This window comes from Pseudorca crassidens, chromosome 14 (assembly GCF_039906515.1).
Source record: "Pseudorca crassidens isolate mPseCra1 chromosome 14, mPseCra1.hap1, whole genome shotgun sequence".
NCBI lineage: Eukaryota > Metazoa > Chordata > Mammalia > Artiodactyla > Delphinidae > Pseudorca > Pseudorca crassidens.
The window spans coordinates 9,257,528-9,265,947 of record NC_090309.1 but is presented as its reverse complement, the minus strand read 5'-3'; the positions used below and the strand labels follow the sequence as shown (position 1 = coordinate 9,265,947).

Genomic DNA, 8,420 nt, shown 5'->3' with positions numbered 1-8,420 from the left:
GTGTTTAGAAATGCAACTGATTTTTGTGTATTGACTTTGTATCCTGCTACTTTGTTGAATTCATTTATCAGTTCTAACAGGTTTTTGGTAGAATCTTTAGGATTTTATGCATATAAGATCTTAGTGTTTGCAAACAGAGATAATTTTCTTTCTTTCCAGTTTAAATGCTTTTATTTTTTTCTTTGCCTAATTTCTCTGACTAGAGCTTCTTGTACTTGGTTGAACAGAAGTGGTGAAAGTGGGCATACTTGCCTTGTTCCTCATCTTAAAGGAAATGCTTTCAGTTTTCCTCATTGAGTACGATATTTGCTGTGGGTTTTCCAGATATGGCTTGTACTATGTCAAGGTAGTTTCCTTTGAAAGTCTTTGTCTAGTAACTGATGCATGTATTTCTTCAGAGATGGCTTCTGGAGATTTATTTTCTTTCTTTAAATGAATATTTCCTCGTTTCTTTGTATGCCTTGTGATCACTGAAAATTTGGCATTTGAAAAAATAGTTGCATCTCCAATATTTGTAGACCAATATGGAAGACCTTTGCTACTTTATGGGCCCTTGAGGTTTTTTTCTTTTTTGAGTTTAGAGAAACATTGTGTTTAATGGTAAAGCTTAGCACACTCCCGCAGCAGGCATGGCCTGGAGTCCAAGCAGCAGGGGTGGGTAGGAGACCTCCATGGAGCCTCACATGGCGAAATTGATGAGGAAGACGACCATCAGATAGAAGAGCCACATAGCCTCAGATAGGGCAAAGCCCAGAATGGCATAGGAGAAGAGCTGCTGCTTCAGAGACGGGTTCTTGGCATAGCCAGTGATCAAGCTGCCAAACGCTCTTCCAGTACCGGCCCCTGAACCAAGCACACCAACTGTGGTGGCCGCTGTGTCAGTGTCCTGGGAGACCACACTGGTCTGGAACTCCCGCCCGGCCACCTGAAGTGGGACACTGCTGTAGGAAGGCTGTTCACATGGGATCTCTGGCCTCCTCAGGAAGGAGGCAGACCCAGGCCTGATCAGGCCCCTGGTACAAGAGTGGATCACAGCAGGAGGAATGAGTAGTGCCCCGCTGGTCTGCTTTTTTTCTGTCTCCCGGCTTTAGCTCTAGGACTCTGGGCCCTTGAGTTTTGTGGTCGTCCCTGGGTAGAGGCTGAAGATATTATCAGATGTTTTCTATGCATGTGTTCTGTCTGGGCTTGTGTGTGTGCTTTTTAAAACTTTCTTCTGTATACACAGCTGATTTCAAATGTCTTAATTTTGCAAAGAGCCTCACTCCAACTTCTTCTCAGAGCCTTAGATGCTCTGTTTATTTTTCTATTATTTTTGAGAAATTTTATTACTTGTAACGCCTTTCCCCCAAGCACCTGCATGTGTGCAGTTCCTCTGCGGTTGTCACATATCATGGTGCCCACTACTGTCTTCTGTGGCCTCTGCCAGTCTGAAATCCAGATTATGCCGCCATTCCCTTTTTGAGCTCCAAGTCAGGTGAGATAGAAGCCAGTCTCTGGGTCAGTCTACAGATCAAAATGTTGCCAACAAGTTATTCTCTGCTCCTTCTGTCCTGAGGAATGGAACTGGGGATCAGGCCACTTCATTCTGATCACACTGTGCTATACTGGGTGGGATAAGGGTGAGTAGAAATGCTGTGAAATTTCCTACCATTCTGAATGTGATTTTTTTCTTGATGGGGCATTTGCTTGGTTGCTGTAGATCTTTGACTGGTTTCCAGAGCTCCTGTAAAGTTATTTTAGTCCGTCTGTAGTGTTTTGTTGAATGTTCCCCCTCAGGAGAAATGGCCTGGAGCTTCACCATCCACCATCACTCCTGGTGAAGAGGTTTTAGATACAACACAAAAAGCAGTCCACGGAAGAAAAAATTGATAAGTTAGACCTTAAAATTAAAAGCTTCTTCTCTGAGAAAGACACTGTTAAGAGAATTGAGAGACAAGCCAGAGCTCCGGAGAAAATACTTATAAAACACATATCTGATAAAGGACAGGTATCCGAATTATATAAAGAATCCTTAACAATAAGAAAACAAACAACCCAGTTTAAAAGTGGGCAAAATATCTGCTCCGACACCTCACCAAAGAATATGTCAAAGAATCACAAGAAAAGATGTTCATTATCATTCGTCATTAGGGAATTGCAAATTAAAACAACACTGAGATACTGCTAACGACCATTAGAATAGATAAAAGTCACAGAACTGACAATATCAATTGCTGGCAAGGGTGCAGAGGAGAAGGAACGCTTGTTCACTGCTGTCGGAGTGCAAAATGGTGCAGGCAGTTTGGAGACAATTCGGCAATTTCTCGCCATGCAACCCGGCAAATTGTGCTCCTAGGTATTTACCCAAGTGACTTGAAAATCTATGTGCACAAAAATCTGTACATAAAGGTTTATAGCAGCTTTATTCCTAATCAACCCAAACTGGAAGCAGTCAAGGTGTCCTTCGACAGGTGAAAGTATAAACAAACTTTGGTCTGTCTGAACGATGGAACATTACTCAGGAATAAAAAGAAATGAGCTCTCAGGCCATGAAAAGACATAGTTTAATCCTAAGTGCATGTTCCTAACCAAAAGAAACCAGTGTGAAAAGGCTACGTACTGTATTATTTGCATCATATGACATCCTGGAAGGCAAAACTATAGTTAAAAGATCAGTGGTTTGCAGGTGTTTGGGGGGAAGGTGGGAGGGTTGAATAAATGAAGCACAGAGGGTTTCTTTAGGGTGGTGAAAATATTCTGTATGACACTGTAATTGTGGATATGTGACACTATGCATTTGTCAGAACCTATAGAACTCTGCAGCACAAAGAATGAACCTTACTGAAATAGATAGCTAGTGGGAAGCAGCTGCATAGCACAGGGAGATCAGTTTGGTGCTTTGTGACCACCTAGAGGGGTGGATAGGGAGGGTGGGAGGGAGATGCAAGAGGGATACGTAGAGCTGATTCACTTTGTTATACAGCAGCAACTAACACAACAGTGTAAAGCAATTATACTCCAATAAAGATGTTAAAAAAATATTAGGAGAAAAAAGAATGAACCTTACTGTACAAAAATTAAAAAAAATCATTTAGGAAGATCCCAGGATGGAATGAAAAATATGACAAAACAATCTAGCTTATTACAGATGCATGAAACAACCTCATTGAAGGGGACAGGGGAAAAGTTGCTGACCTAAATAACTTTGGAAATGAGTGTAGTTTGTACGACCAAAAGCAAAAGAAACTGCATATCAGCGCTCTACTCTAGTTGATAAAGTTGTTTCCCGTATGAGTTCAGGTTAGCAATTCTGATACTGTATACTGGAATTGAATAATGGATAGCAGATGGTGGGGTCCAGTTTTCTCGTTGTTGGAGTGGGAGTTTACACATACACAAAGGGAGGAAGCTATGATGTTCCATATCATAATTAATTAGAGACATTAGTATGACTCTTGTTTAGCTTAACATAGATAGTTAAATATAGAAATAATTATAGATATGTATATATACAGGAGTTAGTATGCACATGTATATTTTCTTGCCTTGTCAGCTGAGAGGGCCTAGAAGCAATGATCCTCTGGTAGCAACAAGCGTACCTCGCACTCAGATCTTGGTTTCCAATGCCATTGTCCAATAAAAGGAACTGGGGTCCTTGGAGAAATCACTGATTAGGGCAGAAAATATATAAGATCAGACTGGAGACTATTGTAGTGCCAGAAAATAAGGAAGTGCTCAGACGACCCCTGCCAAAAAAACCCACGCTGATGGGAGTGTGCAACAGGGCACAGAACCAATGGAAAGAGTTCCCAGTGGCCAAAGCTGAAACATTTTTGCACAATAAAATAAAGTAATACTGGGATTATAACCCAAAGCATAAAGTAAAATTCCATGAGTATATACTGATACAAATAAATAATTGACTAAATAAATGAATAAATAAATAAATGGAAGAGAAGAGACAGAACTCCCAGGCAGAAGAATTCCAAATAATTTATGTAGGTATTCCATCCTCAAGGAGGCAGAGCACAACTCCCACTTCTTAAGTCTGAGCTGTAGATAGTGACTTCATTCCAAAGACTGCAGCATGAAAACGAGGAATAAAAGAGTACAGATGGTTCCTGACATACAACGGTTTGACTTACGATTTTTCTACTTTATGATGGTGCAAAAATGATACATATTCAGTAGAAACTGTACTTTGAATTTTGATGTTTTCCTGGCTAGCAGTATTTGGTACAATACTCCTTCATGATGCTGGGCCGTGGCAGCGAGCCTCAGCTCCCAGTCAGCTGTGTGATCACAAGGGTAGAAAACAGACACACTTAGAATCATTCTGTGTCCAGACAACTACCCTGGTTTTCATTTTCAGTACAGTATTCAATAAATTACATATTTCATTCAACACTTTATTGTAAAATAGGCTTTGTGTTAGGTGATTTTGCCCAACTGTACGCTAATATAAGTTTTCTGAGTGTGTTTAATATAGGTTAGGCTAAGCTACGATGTTCGGTAGGTGAGGTGTGTCAAATGTATTTTCGACATGATATTTTCAGCTTATGATCTGTTTATCAGGATGTTACCCCATCAAAAGTCGAGGAAGATCTGTAACTTTTATAGTGGAGAAACCTGACAGACACTGCCTCAACCAGGATGACGGCCAAGATCAACAGTGATAAGGGATGTTAATAGTATATACACTTCATATAACGTAATGAAAATGGCAGTATACCTCTGTAGTGTTCCTCCCAAGAACACATAACCCCAGTCTAATCATGAGAAAAACATCAGAAGAATCCAAATTGAGGGACATTCTATAAAATGCCTGACCAGTATTCACAAAATTGTCAAGGTCATAAAAAACAAGGAAAGTCAGGGAACGTGTCACAGCCAAGAGAAACCTAAGGACACGTGATGACTACATGTAATATGGAATCCTGGATGGCATCCTAGAACAGATAAAGGACGCTGGGTAAAATCTAAGGAAATAAGAATGAAATATGGACTTTAGTTAATAATAATAATGTCTCAATATTGGTTCCTTAATTATACCAATAATTATAATTACCATACTAATGTAAGATATAAATGATGTAAGATATAAATACTGGGGTGTATGGCAGCTCTCAGTACTATCTTTGCAGTATCTGGAACAGGCACCATTTACTTATAATGTTTTTGGCCTCAGCTCATTTGTTTTTCCCCGCCTCCTCTGAGATAGGACGGTCCTGTATTCATGTTGGGCAACCAAGGCGAAGAGAGCAGTAGTGAGTGTGGCAAATGTTCACTGCAGAGCTGGGATTGAAATCCAGTCCAGACCAACTCCACAGTCCCTGTACCCACTGTATATTCCACTTCTCAATACCCTTCAGCCAGAGACCACCAGGAGCATACTTGTACAATTTGAGCATATGCTTTGTTGATGAGGGAGAATACACTCCATCGTGAACCTTGTTGTGTCCCAGCAATAGTGTGTGAAAAAGAACCTATTACAGGACTTGACCTCTGAGTAGGTCATTGGAGGGTATGTCTATGATTTGGAGGTTTGCTGCAGATTCAGTGCTGTTAGAATGTTGTCAAATTAGGAATGAAAGTGGGGACCTTACTACCAACCTTACAGAAATAGAAAGGAATATAAGAGAATACTATGAATATCTGTATGTCAACAAATTAGATAACCTAGATGAAATGGATAAATTCATAGAAACACATAAACTACCAAATTGACTCAAGAAGAAATAGACATTCTGAATAGACTTCTAACAAGTAAAGAGATTGAAGACTTCCAACAAAGAAAAGCCCTGGTCCAACTAGCTTCACTGATGATTCTACTAAATATTCAAAGAAAAACTAACACATTCTTTTTTAAAAAATTAATTTACTTTTATTGGAGTATAGTTGCTTTACAATGTTGTGTTAGTTTCTACTGTACAGCAAAGTGAATCAGCTATACGTATACATATATTTTTTTTTGGATTTCCTTTTTTGGATTTCCTTTCCATTTAGGTCACCACAGAGCATTGAGTAGAGTTCCCTGTGCTATACAGTAGGTTCTCATTAGTAATCTATTTTATACATAGTATCAGTAGTGTATATATGTCAATCGCCATTTCCCAATTCATCCCACCCCACCCCTTCGTTCTCTATGTCTGTGTCACTATTTCAGCTTTGCAAATAAGATCATCTATACCATTTTTTTAGATTACACCTATATGTGTTAGTATATGATATTTGTTTTTCTCTTTCTGACTTACTTCACTCTGTATGACAGTCTCTAGGTCCATCGACATCTCTACAAATGACCCAATTTTGTTCCTTTTAATGGCTGAGTAATATTCCATTGTATATATGTACCGCATCTTCTTTATCCATTCCTCTGTTGATGGACATTTAGGTTGGTTCCATGTCCTGGCTATTGTAAATAGTGCTACAGTGAACACTGGGGTGCATGTGCCTTTTTTTTTAAGTTTTAATTTTTTAATTAAAAATTATTTATTTTTGGCTGCTTTGGGTCTTCGTTGCTGCACATGGGCTTTCTCTAGTTGCGGCGAGTGGGGGCTACTCTTCGTTGTGGTGCATGGGCTTCACATTGCGGTGGCTTCTCTTGTTGCGGAGCACGGGCTCTAGGTGCGTGGGCTTCAGTAGTTGTGGCACGTGGGCTCCGTAGTTGTGGCTCACGGGCTCTAGAGCGCAAGCTCAGTAGTTGTGGTGCATGGGCTTAGTTGCTCCAGAGCATGTGGGATTTTCCCGGACCAGGGCTGAAACCTGTGTCCCCTGCATTGGCAGGTGGATTCTTAACCATTGTGCCACCAGGGAATTCCCGTGCATGTGTTGTTGTTGTTGTTGTTGTTGTTTTTTGCGGTACGTGGGCCTCTCACTGTTGTGGCCTCTCCTGTTGCGGAGCATAGGCTCCTGACGCGCAGGCTCAGCGGCCATGGCTCACGGGCCCAGCCGCTCCACGGCATGTGGGATCCTCTCGGACCGGGGCATGAACCCGTGTCCCCTGCATCGGCAGGCAGACTCCCAACCACTGTGCCACCAGGGAAGCCCCGTGTGTCTTCTTGAATGAAGGTTTTCTCAGGGTATATGCCCAGCAGTGGGATTGCTTGGTCATATGGTAGTTCTATTTTTAGTTTTTAAAGGAACCTCCATACTCTTCTCCATAGTGGCTGTATCAATTTACATTCCCACCAACAGTGCAAGAGGGTTCCCTTTTCTCCACACCCTCTGCAGCATTTATTGTTTGTAGATTTTTTTTTGATGATGGCCATTCTGATCGTGTGAGGTGATACCTCATTGTAGTTTTGATTTACATTTCTCTAATAATTAGTGATGTTGAGCATCTTTTTGTGCCTCTTGGCCATCTGTATGTCTTCTTTGGAGAAATGTCTCTTTAGGTCTTCTGGCCATTTTATGATTGGGGTGTTTGTTTTTTTGATATTGAGCTGCATGAACTGTTTGTATATTTTGGAGATTAATCCTGTCAGTTGCTTCGTTTGCAAATATTTTCTCCCATTCTGAGGGTTGTCTTTTTGTCTTGTTTATGGTTTCCTTTGCTGTGCAAAAGCTTTTAGGTTTAATTAGCTCCCATTTGTTAAAAACTAACATTCTTTTAAAACTTTCAAAAAAGAGCAAAGAGTACTTAACTCATTCTTTGAGACCACTATTACCCTGAAACCAAAGCCAAAGACATCACAAGAAAAGAAAACTGTAGACCAATATCCCTTATTAATATAGGTGCAAAAATCCTCAAAACAAACAAAAAACATAGCAAACCAATCCAGCAGTATATTAAAAGGATTATACATTATGACTAAGTGAGATATATTCCAGGGATGCAAGGTTGATTCAACATACAAAATCTATCAGTGTAATACACCACATCAACAGAATAAAGAAAGAAATCCACATGATCATTTTAATAGATGAAAAGCATTTGACAAAAATCCAGCACCTTTCATGATAGAAACATTCAACAAACTATGAGTAGAAAGGAACTTCCTCTGACAAAGAACATCTATGAAAAATCCACAGTTCACATCATACTTAATGGTTTAAGACTGAAACCTGGGACTTCCCTGGTGGTCCAGTGGGTAAGACTCCGCGCTCCCAATACAGGGGGCCCAGGTTTGATCCTGCCCCTGCATGCCACAATGAAGATCCCATGTGCCGCAACTAAGACCCGGCACAGCCTAAATAAATACTGAAAACTTTCCTCCTAATATCAGTATCAAGACAATGATGTATAGTCTTGCCACTTTTATTCTACATTGGACAGGACTTACTAGCCAGATAAATTAGGCAAGAAAAAGAAATGAAAGTTTCCGAATTGGAAACACGCACACACACACACACACACACACACACACAAATACAAATACAAATACACACACCTGTGAGAGATAATAAACCAGTTCAGCAAACTTGCAGGATACAGATTA

The 8,420-nt window shown here is 40.3% G+C and overlaps 1 pseudogene; it reads right to left on the bottom strand.

The window, feature by feature from the left end:
* Nucleotides 1-581: 581 nt before the first annotated feature.
* Nucleotides 582-1,392, bottom strand: LOC137205779 (ATP synthase F(0) complex subunit C1, mitochondrial pseudogene; annotated as a pseudogene).
* Nucleotides 1,393-8,420: the final 7,028 nt, after the last annotated feature.